Genomic DNA, 18,853 nt, shown 5'->3' on the forward strand with positions numbered 1-18,853 from the left:
CCCTGATGTTCAACCCACCAGCACATCCCAGCCACCACAATAACCATCAGAACATACCATACCTACACCTCACACTTCTCAACCTCAACCTACTCAACCCTCCATCAGGACATATTTCAAACCATCACAGACATCTCAACCTTCACCATCAGCACATCCTGTGAGGCCTTCATCTTCCAAACCTAAGAGGACAAAGACTGTACCTCAGACACAACAGAAGAGAAGGAGGATTGTTTTGAGGGATGAGTCAGACAGTGAGGAACAGGTTCCAGTATCAGAACCTGTTATTGTGGAAGCTGAGAAGGTCTTTTCTCAGAAGAATGTTGAAATTGGGAGTTCTAGGCCCCTAAAAAGGCTTAGAAAGCTAAATTCTGTTGATGAAGCTCCCAAAGTCTCTAGTTCTGCAAAGAGAAATAAAAAGCAAAGAGCTAGGAGGGCTGTCAGTGTATCATCACATTCTGAAGAAACTCCGGAAGAAAGAGCTAAGGAAGGGGGTCAGGAATCTCTGATACCAACGGAATCAATTATTGTTGAATTACTTCCTTCAACACAACCAGAAATTACTCAAGACAGACTGCCTACTCCTCCTGTGTCTCCTATAAATGAGCCAGTACATACTGAAGACCCAGGCACAAGTGCTGATATTGATATTCACAACCTGATTATGCCTGAGGTTCTGTACTTAGAAGCTCCACCAGCTCAAATCACTCCACCAACAACACCAATTCTAGATGCTGATTTTAATGAAGATATTCCTTCTACACAAATTCTGAATCTGGATGATGAAAATCAGAACTTAGGTGGGCATCAAGGTTTGGCTGTTGATCAGAACTTAGTTGGAGATCAGCACTTAGAGGATGATGTTGAAGTGTCAATAGCCTCTCATACTATTCTTTTATCAGAGGAAGGTGATGATGCTGATTCTATAAGTTCTGATGCTGCTAATATTGAACTTACTGGTGAAGCTGCTGTCAATGTAGATGCTGATGCAGCTGGTCCATCAGGACATGCACCTCCACAAGCTCCTTCAAAAGCTGATCTTGTTTAACAGGAGATGCACCAGTACCTTGGAGTGAAACTCCTAGAGGAAGGGAGTGGACCAAGGAATGGAACAAAGTTGATTTCGTTCCTACTTCACACATACTTGCTGAGTACTTGGCAAAGGCTGATGAGATGCTAGTCAATGATGATTTCAAGACACAGCTCAGGGTTACTGCACTCAGTACAAGACACCTTCAAAGTCAACAATCTGTAACTCAGGCCAAGGTAGACAAGATTCAAGAATCCTTAAATCAACAAGATATGGTTGCCAAGCTGGACAAGAAAAGGTTTTTCAAACCTACCTTTGACAGAATTGAGTATATTGAGAAAACTCAGGAGAAGCAACATGCTCAGATTGATGCCATTTTGAAGAATCAAGCTTCTCATCAAAATCAACTCAATGAGATCCAATCCTCAGTGGAATTGCTTCTCTCTCTTCTTTTACCTGCTGATGCCAAAAAGGGGAGAAAGTAATTAAGTCCTAATGCAAAATTGTTAAGTCACTGAAGGGAAAGGATGATGAAAAAGATGACCAGGGAATCTCTGGAATGGGTGGAGGCCATGGTCATAGTAAAGGTTTTTCATCAAGTAAAGCTGGAACTACGAGTCAAAGAACAAGTTCTGATACTGGGAGAAGAATAAGTTCTGATACTGGTAAAAGGATAAGTTCTGATGAACATCTGGAACTTGATGAGGAAATTTGAAGACAGTTATTTCTGAAAGAAAATCCAGGAATGGACTTTAAGAGTCTAAAGGAAGAAGAAGCTAGACTTAAGTTAGAAAAAGTCAACTCCAAAATATGAAGCTTCTGTTGTTGAAAAGAAAATTTCTAAGGCTAAAGGCATTGTGATAAAAGAAAGGATAAATCCTGAGGAAACTAAGGCCAAATCACAAATGGAGATAGATCCAAGGTCCAAGGGCAAAGAGAAAGTTGGTGAACCTATAAAGGTTTATGTGCCTACTATGGATGAAGAAATAGCTGATGAAGATGCTAATCTTACTCTGATTTCAAAGAAGATTTCTCAAACAACCTCTGACATGGCTCAAGTTGTTCAGAGTCAAGATATAGTAAGTTCTGATATGACAATGAAGCAAGCAACCTCTGACATAGCTCAAGTTAGCTTGATATCAGAAGATAAGGAAAAGGAAACCTCTGACATTGCTCATGTTAAACCTTCAAAGTTACTCCTACCAGGATTCACCAAAGCTAAACAGACTCAACCTTTGAAGACTGCAACAAGTGGTTTTGAAGCAAGAGTGGTTACAGGAAAAGAAGCAAGGGATAAATCTAGATTGGGCAGTGCCGATGAAAGAAGAATAAAAAACATAACCAATGATCCAACTTCTTTAAGTGAACCTGGTGTTGGAGCAACTCCTGAAAGATTGAATCAGCTTGAATCTGTACAGATGGTTTACCATACCTTCTTGGAAGAACGAATCTTGTTATATTTTATGACAAATGGAAGGGTATACCATATTAGGCAGAATGCTATACCAGTGAAGTATTATGAGGAACTAGAACATGTTCTATTCTTACTTCGAGTGAAGAACAGATTAACAGATGGTGCTGCAAATTATTTGAAGACTCAAATTCAGAGACAAAAGAAGCTTTATTCTGTGAAGTCTGACAGCACATACTGTCCCAAGTACAGAGATCACAAGGGTGATATTGTCGAGATGAAGCCTAACTCTGCTAAGATTATAACTACGTTTTTGGGTTATAAAGCTATGGAATTCAATCTTGAGTCTGACAAGGCATATTTGATCAGACTAGATCAGGACATAAGAAAAGCTAGAATAAATAATCTCAGGGCTGCTATCTTTCAAATTGGTGAAGATACAGTTGAATTGAAGAATGCTAAAAGGAGGATGGTTAATGAACTTGAATATGCTGAGAGATGTTTGTTAAAGAACTATCTCAGAACAACTCCTGATATCAAAGAGATCAGTAATTGAAGCCAAGTCAAGATCTACAACTACTCAAATTCTGATGTGTATACAGACTGAAGCTATTATCAGAAGTTAAAGATGGTAAAGCTACAAGGACTGTATGTTGTAGTTATCTAGTCAAATTCTCATGCATTTGTACTTAATGTTTTTGACATCATCAAATATCAGTTAAACTTGTATATTATGCTAATTTACAAGTTGGGGGAGATTGTTAGATATATTTGATAATGTCATGTCTAATATGATTTGTGTTTAGTTTTCAGATCTTACTTAAACAGGACAAATCAGTACTTAACTGGAAATCAGCACTTATACTGAAGTCAGAACTTAAGTTGTCAGAACTTAAGTTATTAGGAGATATTTATCAGAAGATAATATCAGGACTTAAGGAGACTTTCAGATAAGGAAGGCGGCTGATTATAAGGAAAGAAGATCAAGACAAACGCAAGAAGAGATATGCATGAAGAAGGAATTCTATGAAGAATAGAATACTTGGAAGAAAAGATAACTAGTTGATATATTTTAGGAAGCAGAATTATATTCCATATCAATTAGAGATTATCTTGTAACTGTGTAGTATATAAACACAGACATAGGGTTTACACTACGTGTGTTATCATAATCGAAGTTATTATTTATTGTAACCCTAGCAGCTCTCGTGATAATTTGTTCATCACTGAGAGAGGACAGTTCCATATTGTTACAGAGTTTAATAAAGCTTGTTTTCTGTTACTTGTGTTCTTTAATTCGATTTGATTGTGATAAACATTGTATTCAACCCCCTTCTACAGTGTGTGTGACCTAACATTTTCAAAAATTTAAATTTGATTTAATTATTTATAATTTATTTTAGTTAATCATTTATGGATTTAATTAATTCATTCATTTAATTAATTACTTAATTCTATAAAGAGTTATATAAAATATAATTATTTATAATTAAGCAAATAATTATTTAATAATCATTTTGAGCTTTTAAAAGTTATATAAAGGTATTTAAAATTGAATTAATATTATATTAATTGAATTATTCTTATTTTATTCATAATAAATCAACCGTTCATCCGTTTAATACGAAACGAACGCCTCTAGACTCAGAAAATTATTCTGCTTCTATTAAAAATATTTTCAAGATCTAAATTCTTTTATATAAAAAGGGTGTTTGTTTTATGAATCATTTTAAGTCGGTGATTGAACGATAAAATACTATTTATTGACCTGATTTCAATTCTAAACATATCGAGACTTATCTTTTGACGATTCAACTTATGTGCTACATGGATTATGTGATTATGTGTTATATGAATAATATGATTACATGCCTTATGTGTACGTTTTATGTGAATAATGAGTCAACGTGTCTTTTAAAACATTATATGATTAAAGATGATCATTATCGGTTATTATCAGGCGGGTAGACGATAAGGATAAACGTATAGACTAGACAATTATATATAGTCAGTTCATTGAATGGTATCATTTATGATAGATACACATAGTTCAAGGCATTCAAGGCCAGACAAAGATTGTAAAAGTAAAGCCTGATTATGTGTAGTAATGAAACGAGTAGATTCAGAATAGAGATAAACCTGAAATGGTGATTGATCAGAAAAGTCAAGTAGCCTGCAATGGAAATATAGATACATCAGGACTGAGTAATATGACAGATAGTTAAAGATCAGAGGGTTATCAATTGAGGCAAGTATTCCTGAACTTTCTTCTAAAATACTGCAACTATTTCTTCATTCCTATTCTAAGTTCAGAATAGTTAAATATTTTTTATATTGCGTTGCAATTACTCTTATTTATGCAAGTACCTTTTTGATCTTGTTCCTTGATTATCGATTGATCTCTTGAGCAAATACCCATTATTTCGGGTTATTTACGAACCCGGAATCGGGATGTTTTGAAATCAAAGTGATTTGACATCAAAATACTCCACAGACTGGATGGTTACGATGAGGGCCTGGAATGAGCTAGACCCTAAGGGCCAGAGATGGCCGGTTCCATGATTATTAGGCCATAGTGCTTGGGTACTGTAATACCCGGGAAATTTATGTGAATATTATACGTTAAATAAATAAATATTATGTGTTTTATAAATTTAAAGTGATTATAGCCATGATATTAGATGTTACAGTTGTTATGTGTGTTTCTGTGCGGGCTAGAAAATTTTTCGATTGATTAATAGGTGTTTAAACTGCAATTATATGAATCGATCCGCAATTCGAACTCATATTTATTTGTGTATTTACCAAGGTACTCGTTTTATTTCATTTTACGCGTGTTTCAATGCATTTTATGTGTTATCGGGATTTTATGTTAATTTAGGGATTGTTTATGTTTTTCAAAAATCAGTGGACCGGGACCCCACCGGGACGTCAAACCCCACAAAATCCGTGTTTTTTTATAAAATTATTTGTATTTCAAATACCCTTTATTCTTGTATTTTTGATTTTTTCGCAATTTTTGAGGAATTTTGACAGAAATTTTGTATTTTATCATTTTTTTAAAATTATTCCCCGTAATTATTATTTTGGGGCCCTAATTATTATAATTAGGGGATAAAAACACCCTTAATTTATTTTAGGGTATTAATTTCTGTAATAATATAAATAGCTAAGTAGGAATTATTTTATTCGTTTTATTTTATTAAAAATTCGGAAAATAGAAATTAGCCAAGAACAAATCATTGGGGGTGAGATTTCTTTTTCAACTTCAATCACTGTTTTTTGATTGATTCCGGGAACCAAATCGAAAGCTCTGCACACCAAAACGATCCTTATTCCAAGCTCTATCTATTGATATCCTTTTCAGAATCTAAGGTATAGTAATTCGAAAAATCGAATTTTAAGATTTTGTTCTTGAAATCATTTTTGATTTGTGATGATTGTTAGTTGATTTGATTGTTACCAATAGCTTTAGATGATGATTTCCAGTCGATTTGATTATAAATTTGTGTTGTTTGATTCCCGGAATGTTAAAGTCGAGTTCCATGTTTTTCCAAGATTTTGAATTCGATTTTTTGATTGTATGTTGGTTGTTTGAAGGTTAGGATGTCATGAGCAGATTATAGGTAGTTTAAGCTTTAATTTCGTATTTAAATCATTGAATTCGGTTAAGAATTGCGGTTTTTCGGGGTTTCGCCGAAAAATTGGGGTCGGGGCCGGGATTTGCTCGATTTCTGGGCGAGGTTTCAGTTCTGATGATGGATTGATGGTGTAATGGTTTTCGCTGTGTTGTGGGATTGACAAGGACTGATTTGACATAAAAAACGAGGCTTAACTGATGTGTTGAGGGGCTGGCAGGGAGATCGCCGGAAACGGCGAGGTCGCCGGTTTCTAGGGATGAACCCAGATTCCGGACGAACTCTGGCCGATTTCCCGGCTGTGTTCTTCAGCCTTGCCGCCTGTAGATCCTGCGAAGAAGAAGAGCTGACCCAAAAACCTGTTTCTGCACTTTCTTTTTATAATTTAATTTTAAAATCATTTTCTTATTTCCAAAAATCATTTATTTTATATTTAAAAATTATTTACTTACTATTTTTAAATTCTAAAAATTATTTTCTTAATTATTATAAATTCCTAAAATTATTTTCTTTTATTATTTTCAAAAATGTAATTTGAATTAATTATTTATAATTTAATTTAGTTAATTATTTATGAGTTTAATTAATTGATTAATTCATTTAATCAATTAATTTTATTTATAAATAGTTAAATAAATAAAAATTATTTATAATTTATTCAAATAATTCGTAAAAATTATTTTCAGGCTTTTAAAAATTATACTTTGGTATTTAAAAGTCAATTAATATTATTATTAATTGATTTATTTCCATTTATTTCTTATTTTATTCATAATAATTAAACCGTTCGTCCGTTTAATACGAAACGAACGCGTATAGACTGAGAAAAATATTATGCTTCCAATAAAAATACTTTTAAGTCCTAATTTCTTTTTTATTGCAATGACATTTGATTTGTGCATCAATTTGAGCCGGTATTTAATCGGTAAATGCTAATATTGACCTAATTTTAATTCTGAGCGCACTGAGACATATCTTTTAATGATCTGACTTATGTGATACATGAATTATGTGATTACTTGTTATATGAATACCATGATTACGCGCTATGTGATATGCATGTTATTTGTTTACAGTTTTAAAATGCCATGAGTAGTTATAAACGATCGGGTAGATGTCAAGACGTATAGTTACATCGATTGAGTTTGGTTCTGTCAGTTAAGATAATCCTTTTATTTATAGAATCGAGTAGCAAGGAGTGCGGTCAAGTGTTAGACGAAGATAGTAGCCAGCAGCTATAAGCAGAGTTATAATAAGAGGTTATCGAGCATACTAGGCAAGTACCCCTAACTTCACTTATCGTTCAAGTGAATTTATTTCGAATCATATTATGCAAATATCTATATCTTCACTTATCATTCAAGTGATATTGACTATGACCTTATTCTTTCAATTTCCATACTATTCTAAGTTCAGAATAGTTAAATGTTTTATATTTCGCTATAAATTGCTCTATACAGTGAAACGTTGGATTGAGATTAGCGAATAACTAATTGTTCTAGTTATTTGCCATCGATCATTGAGATAGCTCTGGACCATGAGAAATGGGAAGTTATACAGTTAAGGATGTCCTTTGATTCGGCTCCTTTAATCAAAATATTTTATGGATTGGATGAATGCGTAAGTGACCGGGACAGACGGTCCAGCGGAGGGCTATTTCTATGTGTTATATGAAATATTATGACACAATTTATGCCACAGGCAGATATATTGCCTTTTTATTTGAGTACTCATGTTTTGGGGACATGTTTCTATGAATCATGAACCAGTGCTATCACACGGGCTGATCAGCTTGTGATAGTACGTCCGTCGGAGTTAGATTCCAACCTAAAAATTATCGTTTATTGCTGATAGCTTATGAAGCTTTTATTATTGATCAAATATTATTGATTTTACCCTGTTGTTCAGTTATTATCAAAATGTGGTTTATCATTTCAAGCACATTTTATACTGCATGCTGAGCATTTCTTTCGCTCATACTTGTTTATCAATCTAATCTTTCAGCTAAGCCAGAGCAGGCTTGAGTTCCAGGTTTGAACAGAAGTCGAGTGCTTGTAGATAGTTGGGTGTATTTTCCAGGTAGACTGTTTTGGGACGCTTGAATAATTCTAGAGGTTTGTAATAAAATTTGAATAAGCTGTAAAACTAATTAGACTTATGGTTTGTAATAACAGTTGGTTTGTATTAGTGCCTGTTTCATACTATAACCTGTGATCGATCCAGTCCATGCAAGGGGTCATATTTATTATATTATTCCGCTGTGATTATTTTATTATAGTTTATTGGCTAGTGACCCCCAAATCTAGATCCCGTTTTGGAGGGCGTCACAAGTACCCCATATATTGGTGGGTCTATGCAGTTGGGTATAGATCCGCACTATATCCTGACTGATCAACAGGTTATAGTGCATATGTTGGTTTCTAGTGTCCAGTCTAATTAATTGTTGATCGCCATTAATGGCATTCCTTCTTGAATAGTTTATGATTACAAAATCAAACAAAGATTTGATTCAAAGTGTTGAATCATTGAAACGTTCACAGTTCTTTTACAGAAAAATGTGATTTATGATTAAAGGCCAATGATGGTCGATGTTTTCTTCGCTCCACTATTTTAAATAAATAAAGATGTTTCGAAATCATTCAAAAACAAAAATTGTTTCCAGAAGTTTCTTTGATCTGATACCTGGAAACCATTTATAATACTTGTCGGGCATTTTTGGCTCACTCTTGCTTTGTGAAATCCTATTTCTTTTAGTATCAAATGAGGGCAAAAGTGAATAGCTTTCAATAGACAATAAAAGTGAAGAGATTCCAGCTGAAGGGGATTTGGAAGTGTTAGAGGGATCAATACGAGGAAGTTAGTAAAAAGGTAATAAAATTGTATTTAAATATTGTAATTTTAGAAGGTTAGATTCTTGTTTCATACCATAACCTGTAAGTGATCCAGAATAATGAGGGGTTATCTATATTTTTTTAATATACAGGTTTATAATGTGTAAAGTTATTTAGTGACACCCAATCCTGACCCCAGATTTGGGGATGTTACACATAAACCTATACTAGCATGGCAAGTTCTAAACCCCTATATCCACTTTCGCAATCAATAGAGATTAATAAACAAATTAGATGTTAGATACGCATCCAAGAAGACTAAGCACAACCATACTAGGATATCAATAATTCATCACACGCTAAAAACTTTAAGGCAATCAACTACTAAACTCCATAAATAAATCCGTTAGAACCCCATGATAACGATTAGTTCATAATCAAACGTCTCGTCATCATGGGTTCCAATAAAAACATGATAGTAAAAACGTTCTGAATATTACAAGAGAATATTAAAGTATTAAGGTTTAGAAAACGATTCTGAAACAAGCATCCAAAGTATCGCCTAATTAGAAGAATACAAAAGAATGATATATAACTAAATCTTCTTCTTCTTAGCCGTCTTGTGTGCTTTTTGATTTCCAGAGTTCCCTCATTGTTCCTTGTTGTTTAATTCATCTCCTTTTCTTTATTTATATGCTCCAGGCTGACTTGGCCACTCAGAATATCCAAAACATACTGGAAACAAGATTCTTCCTTCCCGACCTAGCGCGGGCACGCTTTGCTACTGGAAACTGGGGCGGTGGCGTGCCTAAGTGAAGCGCGGGCGCGCTTGGCTTCTGGAAAAATGTCACGCCCCAACTTAAACAGAAAATTAAATATAACTATTACAATATTTTAAAAAAAGAATACACAACCAACTCCAAGATCTTACAGTTTAGGGTTTGGAACAGCCCAACACTACCAACTGTTACATCTGATTAAAAGTACCGAGTCCTCACACAAACTATTATTACTTATTCTACCTGAGCTCGAACATAAGCATCAGCATCACAGGTCTTACGGGCAGTCTGCTTGAATCTAACCATAGCTGCTAGCTGTAATATCAGGGTAAAGCAAGGAGTGAGCCAAATGCTCAACAAGTGCTAACAGTACGACACAAAATATAAATTGAGATATACATTAAAGAATGACAATGGAAAGACATAACCAATGGTAACGAGAGATAAAACTATGTGAGATGGCATCATTTTGCTTGTATCAAAATAATTTTAAAATCATGTCTTAATCAAAATCATTTTATGACGCTACGGATTACAGCCGGTGATCAGCCGCGAAGTATGTTGGACAAACTTAGTATTTTAGACTAAGTTGTGAATCATTTTGAGACTCTATATGAGTGAGACACATTATGTGTTAGTGGTGTGTATTTATTGGAACGTATTCTTCTCTTCGAGGGGATTCCAACGCATATTAACACGCTCAAAATGAGTAAAAGGTGAATGAGAACTGATGTTCCAAAGTTTTACCTTTTAATATGAAAAGTGGTTTTGTACCACATCGAGAGTAGCACAAACCTATTCCTTAGTTTTTCTTATAAATACCATGTACCACATCGAAAAGAAAAACAAGTCCTTTCAAGCCTCTCTTTATAAATAGAGTCTTAGGGCACCAGTTTTATTAAGTCGAGGAAATAAGAGTCATCTCTTTCATTCTCGGTCTCTTTAGTATTAAATTTTTCCAATATTCCGGTGATAGTTCTCGGGCTCAGTTCAAGTTCGCTGAGAGTATATTCGATCTATCGATTATACTAGTATCTCGTTTTATCCTGGGAAGCAGGTCGCTAAACACGGATGGTGCGGGGCGAAACTGCTTTAAGGAGACAGTTTTCTGGACTCGAGATTAAATCCAATCTCTGTTTGTTTTCTCAAACCCTTCTCCTAATTTAATTGTTAATTCTCATATGCTTATGTGATTTAAGAATTAACAATGTTTTTGTGAAGTAGTTATATATTCAATATATATATATATAACAATGTCTTTATCGTACAAGATTGATAATAATCTTAAAGCAGTTATCTTCAATTTTCATACTTTCTTGTGAGTAGACGCAAAAGTCAATTTGATTGTTTAAATTGGATTTATTTATGGGTATATGAGTGGCCATTATTTGCTTCATTAATTAAATTAAATTTAGTGCGTTAATTTCTTTGATCACTTGTTGCCATGTGCTTGAAATTAATATAAATTTGATTTTAAGTGGTGCTTTGTTTAAGCATAACAGGTACGAGGCAAAAGTAAGCACAAAGTTGTTGGATAATTGGTTTCTTATAAGGCTATTGATGCTTTAATGGTTATTGATTTATGATCAACTTATATTCAAGTGGACATATTTGGTGACATCTCTTTCGGGTTGATCATTATAAATTGGTAGATTAAATCCAAATTTATAATTCGTCCATGTTTTTGCTATTAATGGATAGCTTATTATGTTTTGTTAACATGGTGATTGATTTCTTAATTCTGAATTGATTTTGGAATTATTAGTACACTGATACAAGAATCATATATGCTATAGTTTACATGCATGTTTGCAAGTTCATAACATGATATTGCTATGCAATTAAATGATATGGCTACATAAATGTGACCCTTCATGATGGAACTTGATTATTTGGTGATTAATTTTTTAATCATTGTTGAGTGATGATAAGGCATCAATTATTATTGTTTAATCTTTAATAATGGAGTTATATCACAAACTTGTAATACTGGATAGAATGCAGTAACATGTTTGTTGTTAAATAATGTGACGAGGTGGGCAGCTGAAGTGAACCAGATTTACAATTGCTCAGGATTCTCCACATTAATAAACCTAATGGGCCTGGAGTACAGGTTATGGGTCGGCACATAAATTATATTTTTCTGGTTGGATTTTTCCTCCAGTTAAATAGTAATTTCACGTGTTGGTGTCGGTCTGCTACGGCAGTGACACACGAGCCTATTATAGTGATCCATGTGATACTTAATACGGCGAATATTGATATCAGTATTTATGCTGAACTTCGGAGAGAATCCGAAAAGTTGTTAACCCTAACGCATCAGTTGATCAAGGATCACTGAATGTGGGTTTATTGAAGATTTATGTTCTTCCTTGGGCCTTTTCTGGTTGTACCAGTAGGTGAGCCATAAATGTAGGTTCGTGTGAACCATGTAAATATTTTCGAGAAATTCGGTAATTGAATTTTTAATGATAAGAACTACGGGAAGTTCTTTTAACATGATATTAAAATCTTATAGGTTTTAATGAATAACGTAAAACCTGCTCAGATGAGAGGTAGTGACACGATACGTGTTTACTGTCTAGTTTGATAGTAAAACATTTGTCACTCGTACTCGTAGTCGAGTCAATATTGAAGCTAAATAGAGAGATGTGTGCTCTATAAACTCAAGGGTAAATCCAACTTAATACAGATAATTAAGATGGTTGTGAATAAATTTGATGATGAATAATCACCGGGCAAATTCTGTTTGCAACGTGAATATTCATGAGGTCGTTGCACCTTACTCGCATTATATAAATGGAGTAGATGCAGGCTTGAGTTGCGCTTTGAGAGAGATGCAAAACGATTGTGATCAGCTCAGACTATCACTGAATTTGAGGATATTAGTTACGAAGGGCTAATCGTTCCTTAAACATGATACCACAGAAGGAAATAATTAAATTTCCTATTAGTTTTGGAATATTTTCTGACATTCTGTAAAATATTAAAATTGTGGGGGTATCTAAAATAGAAAATTATTGAATTTTCTATGAATAGTGGAATGTAATGAAACATTCTTGAAAATAATTGAAATGTGGGGGTATCTCGAAACTTGATACCAATACCTCTGTTGGTAGCATGAGATCCAAAATCAATTGAGATATTTTGGATGGATACATAGACAATGGTTGAGTCTAATAATATCCGATATATGAATCTAATTTTTGAGATTCGTAAGAATACTATTACAGAGTTTAGGAATGCTTATGCGATAAGCTAGTAGATCCTAGTAGATCTGTAATTAAAAGTCATCTAAATGAACTTACGAGTTATTGGATGAATGTGAGGATGAACCTGCAGAGAGCAAAAGACTTGGATAATTGCTAGTCCCGAATGTCTTGATAATTTGCTTGAAGGTGAACTCGTAAATTTAATAGAAGCAATGCGCTTCACGTATAATTTCTTGATAAGTGAATATATCAAGAGAAAATTTGACTATTACTGAGAGTCAATAAATCAAGATTTTCTAGCACGTGTACTAGAAAATGGATTGTGCATGTTCTCTCTATGTCCTTTGTGGGGGAAAGGATGTTAAGAAATAGAGAGAGTGGTTCTGTTTGACAGAATCTTGTTTAAAAAAAAATATATAGATCTTCTTACGAGATAGAAGCATTAGGACCCAGATGAATTTTTAAATTGGGAAAATATATCTGGGTCTGAAGGAAGTATAAGGTCAGACTGATACAAAAAAATATTACAGTCGAAAGTGATGACCTTATATAATTTATGAAATATTCTCGAGTTTTGAGAATAAGGTTCATTAAGATGATACTAAAATTATCGTATAGTGAAATTTAAAAGTGCATCAATGAACATTGAGATGGTCTTTCTAAATAGATATTTGGAGAAATATCTATTTACATGAACCCGAGGGTTGCTCTAGATAAAGCAAGAGTAGAAAATCTGTATTTTCGGTGATCATGTTGAGTGAAACAACATTGACACGAAATAATGGCATATTAAATTTGATATTGCTATGATAAGCAATGGCTTCAAATAAATGACATGGTTGCCATTTTGAGGACGCTCAATATTGGTTGCTATGTGAATAAGGATTGCCAGTTTAAGGACGCTTAAACTCGGTAATGATGCAAACTGAAATTGCTGGTTTTTTGGGACGCTAAAAGCTGGTAATATCAATAACAAGTGAAGCCTTAAGTAATAACTAGTAAAGTTATTTCATAAATATGAAATATGTCAATATGAGATGTCAAACTGATTCAAAATCAGAGAATTGACAAGTGTGCATGTGTTATTTACACATGATATGCAAGTCATAATTGATTGCATGTGAGTGATCTGATCATTACGAGAAGTAATGACAAGAGGATCATCTCTGAAAATCTTGATGAGATTGAAAAGTTTTGATTTGAAGATTACAATCTTCGTGACTTTAAAAGTTTTAGATGATACATGTCACATGTTGGTGATGTGAATTTTGAAGAGGTCAACGAAGCTAAAGTTGTCATAGCTGGAATGGATTTATATATATCCAAGCGTAGATGAACAAGGATCTCTCAAGAAGGATTGCAAGTCTGTTGTACTTTTTAAAATTGTACAAAATTAGACATAGGCTACACAGTTGGTAAACTGGGTAGATGCACGAGTACAATGGAAATTGGTCACTTGGAAGTGATTGCAATGAGATTTAAGGTGTATGATATGTGCTCGTGAGATTGGACTTCAATACGAAAGATATCTAATTGTACTATGTGAATATAGTATGTAAATTAGATATTTGACTTTAAGAACTTAAAAGTCATTCGAGAATACATTTCACACTTAGCAGTCGTGTCATGGAAATCCTAAACTTAGCTCGATTCATGATGGAATACGAGTCTGGTGCATAAAATAAATGCAGTTAAAAGGCCGAGTAGCCACTTTGTAAGGATATTCCTAAATGACAAGGAAAATATGTCTTCAATATGCATATATCGTGTAATCAATATGCAAACTGGGAGATCACATTATTGTGTATGAAATGGTATGTCTCACATCTATGATGAGGACATAATACCATTAAACAACTATTCTCAACGAGAATTATCATGATTGACTATGTAAAGTTAAATGATAATGTTTGGATCCACTAACCAGATGGTTAAACTGAGCGAATCTGTTTAAGTCAAGGGAATCTAGTTAGACCGAGAGATAGTTGTCAAATCATTGAGAGGAATGGGCCTTGCCTATTGCTTAACGGCGTCATGGTGGACACCCAACCTTGCTGACTGGAGATCCCAAGAACTTGGTTCAATGGGACAACTAAATCATGATGACCAAATCACTGTGGGGGTAACCCCTGGCCTATTTCTATGATGATGAAACAGTGAGACCCGTAAGGTACGAGGCTAAGCTTTATGCTTTTAATGATCTTTGACGAATACAGGGATTTCAAGTTTGAATACATAATATTCGGTTAAGTAAACGCGGGTTACTCTATAAGATAAAGATCACCTATGTAAGAGAGAAGTATGGCCGCTTCAAAGGAGAATTGCGAGGCACAATTTTTTAGAAACTCTTGCAGAACCAGGACGATGTTCCAGGGCCAAAATGGACATAATCATGAGAACTGAATGAGTCAGGAAAGATATAGTGATGAGTATGTCATCGTTTACACAAACGGTCGAACAGTTCAAGGACATCGCGTCATACTGTCTACCAGTAAAGTCGATATACTTATTCGAGCGAAGGTTCAAGGAGCATTCTCTACCTATCGTATGCTATATCCGACCGCCGGAACTATCACCAAGTCAAGCTCCGCGTCTGTCTGTCTATGTGGTGTCTATGTGGTGCGTGCTACTGGACCATCAATCTCATTTGTGGGGGATTGTTGGACAAACTTAGTATTTTAGACTAAGTTGTGAATCATTTTGAGACTCTATATGAGTGAGACACATTATATGTTAGTGGTGTGTATTTATTGGAACGTATTCTTCTCTTCGAGGGGATTCCAACGCATATTAACACGCTCAAAATGAGTAAAAGGTGAATGAGAACTGATGTTCCAAAGTTTTACCTTTTAATATGAAAAGTGGTTTTGTACCACATCGAGAGTAGCACAAACCTATTCCTTAGTTTTTCTTATAAATACCATGTACCACATCGAAAAGAAAAACAAGTCCTTTCAAGCCTCTCTTTATAAATAGAGTCTTAGGGCACCAGTTTTATTAAGTCGAGGAAATAAGAGTCATCTCTTTCATTCTCGGTCTCTTTAGTATTAAATTTTTCCAATATTCCGGTGATAGTTCTCGGGCTCAGTTCAAGTTCGCTGAGAGTATATTCGATCTATCGATTATACTAGTATCTCGTTTTATCCTGGGAAGCAGGTCGCTAAACACGGATGGTGCGGGGCGAAACTGCTTTAAGGAGACAGTTTTCTGGACTCGAGATTAAATCCAATCTCTGTTTGTTTTCTCAAACCCTTCTCCTAATTTAATTGTTAATTCTCATATGCTTATGTGATTTAAGAATTAAAAATGTTTTTGTGAAGTAGTTATATATTCAATATATATATATATAACAATGTCTTTATCGTACAAGATTGATAACAAAGTAATCCCGAACCTCACTGGGTTCTAAAACAATAACGGGAATCCCTAGGCAACTTTTAAGCCTAATATAAGTGTGAAAAGGACTCGCGTCTCAGTCCAGATCCACTATTCAAGGAAAACATTTATCCCCCTTTGGGACTGAAAACCCATATTTTATTTATTTCAAAAACTGATGCCGAATTATAACAAAATCTCTTTTAATAGTAAACATTTTTTTATTAAGGGATTATAGATCAACTCGAAACACGGGAGATATGGTACTAAATCTCAGGGCCATGATTTACAAAATTTTACTCTATTAGGGTAACCAAAAGGTTTTCATATGTCAGAACTTGGACAGGAAAATTTAGTGAGACTAATGGATAATATAAAGGGGTAATGCCAAACTGGGCTTAAAGTAATGGTTTCTCGTCAAGGTACATGTGTTGGATCATCAAGAAGATAAGCTTCATGAATACTATGGGTGTTAAGGTATGAAGAAATGATTCTTTAGCTCAGGATATATCAGAGTTGTCAAGCTTTAGGATAAGAAAGAGGGGTATCAATCAATGAGGGATCACTTTGATAAGTTTCTGACTTTCAGGGCTCAAGGTAAGGTTCTATAGGGATTCAAGTATCAGGATGAGATATCAATACTTAGGAATCATCAGCATGTTAATCAAGAGGATCAATCAAGTAATATATCAACTCTTCATTTTATCATGGCATTTAACTATCATGAAAAGGATTTTGAACTACTTGCAATACGTACTCGAGGGTTCATGGCATTTCTATATAATTCAAAGATAAACGAAATATACACTTGATTTAAAACATATCAAATGACTCAGGATAATTGCATCAATATATATATGAACTGTTTATAGCAAATACGAAGGTCAAGTTGAATCACTTGCCTTGAGAAAGGCTGGTCTGGTCTGACTGGTAGGAGCAACTGGAGCTTTACTCGACCTTTATGGCAAGTTTTCCCTCGTCTCAAGATCCTACATAATAATAATAATCCTCATTATAATATATTCTTACCATCTTAACCTATTTACAACTTGAAATTAAACACGGATGGCACTTATGCCTATACGCACTTAATTTTATATTCACTTTTAAATTACAAAAGTACACACATAGCCACATATTCACATATCATATATTAACACCAAATAACACCATATATACCATAATGCAACACTAGGCTTGGATAATCTTGACTCACATCTTAAGTCACTTGGTCGCTAAACTAGACAAGGTCTTCTAATTTTGGCTTCCTAACTCGATGTGCCTTTCCTAAATTATCCAAAACCTATTGACCCTCACTTGTGCCTTTAGCTCTACTGACCTTATACCATCTTAAAACTATGGTGGTCGATCTAATACTCACTTCTAAGTGTTCTAAAACTATGTGATAAGTGAAAGCGCTCACTGGTGCAAATTTCAGAATGACAACTATAGTTTCTTGAGTGCATTAGGCACTCTTAAACTACAAGTTTTCCTTCAAAACTTTTACACAAGACTCTCCTGACCTAAGGGCATCTCACAAACTTGATGTGGATCAAGGGCCTGGCTTGGGCCTTCTTGCGCCTAAGCTTAAAGTCCAAGGTTCCCCTGTTTTTCTGGGCAGAAAACGCCCTGAATTGAATTAACTTGTGACACATGTTCTAACTCATATCCTATGAACTATGGTTGGAAAAACTTCTCTGACACTCCCTCTAACTAAGGCCCAATAGGGCCTATTGAGGGCCTACCCATGACATGATCAAATCTTCCTATTTCTAAGTTGCAACAAAACTGTCCCCTGCTGGACAGATTTTGTTATTCTACTTGTGCACCTAACCAAAAGACATGCAAACCTCCAACCAACTCCTAAAACTTTTTATATACTCCCAATACTAACTTCTGGTGGCTTGGGCCTCAAAGTGCACATCAATGACATGGTCAAAACTCACTCTAAACCTCAGGGTACTAAACTGATTTTCTGCAGAAACTATAACTCTCATTTCTCCAAGGTTTTGACTTGACAAACTCAACTACCAACATCCCAATACTTAAACCAAGGCTTATACATGGTAATCTACTGAACTAACTCCCTTATTCTCAAAATAACCTTGGGTGAGATCATCCTTACCTAAGGTACAATTATGGTAAAACAAAAGAGATCACATTTCTCAACTCACCAATCATTAAGTTTTTGAAACCACAAGATATGCATTTTACAAAAGATAACCACGAATTATTATCATGCAACAAGAAGCATCAATCAATATTAACACATTATTCCTACTGAAATTATGGCTCACTAACAAAATCTTTCCAAATGATCAAAATCTTGCAACATTCTAAGAGAAATCCACATGCATGCATGTCCTCGGGTTTTGCAAACCAAAACAACACATTTTCTACATATATTCTACCATAAAATTGACATGCAAGCCTAGAATGAGCTATACCTAGATGATCACTTAGCATGCAAGGAGTTTTATCAAATTTTCACCACAAAATTCAAGTCATTATCACATAAACATGCAAAATTTGAGCAAAACAACAAGAATGATCTCAAGGACCATTCATTCGGATCCC

Source organism: Apium graveolens, chromosome 5 (assembly GCF_009905375.1).
Source record: "Apium graveolens cultivar Ventura chromosome 5, ASM990537v1, whole genome shotgun sequence".
Lineage (NCBI taxonomy): Eukaryota > Viridiplantae > Streptophyta > Magnoliopsida > Apiales > Apiaceae > Apium > Apium graveolens.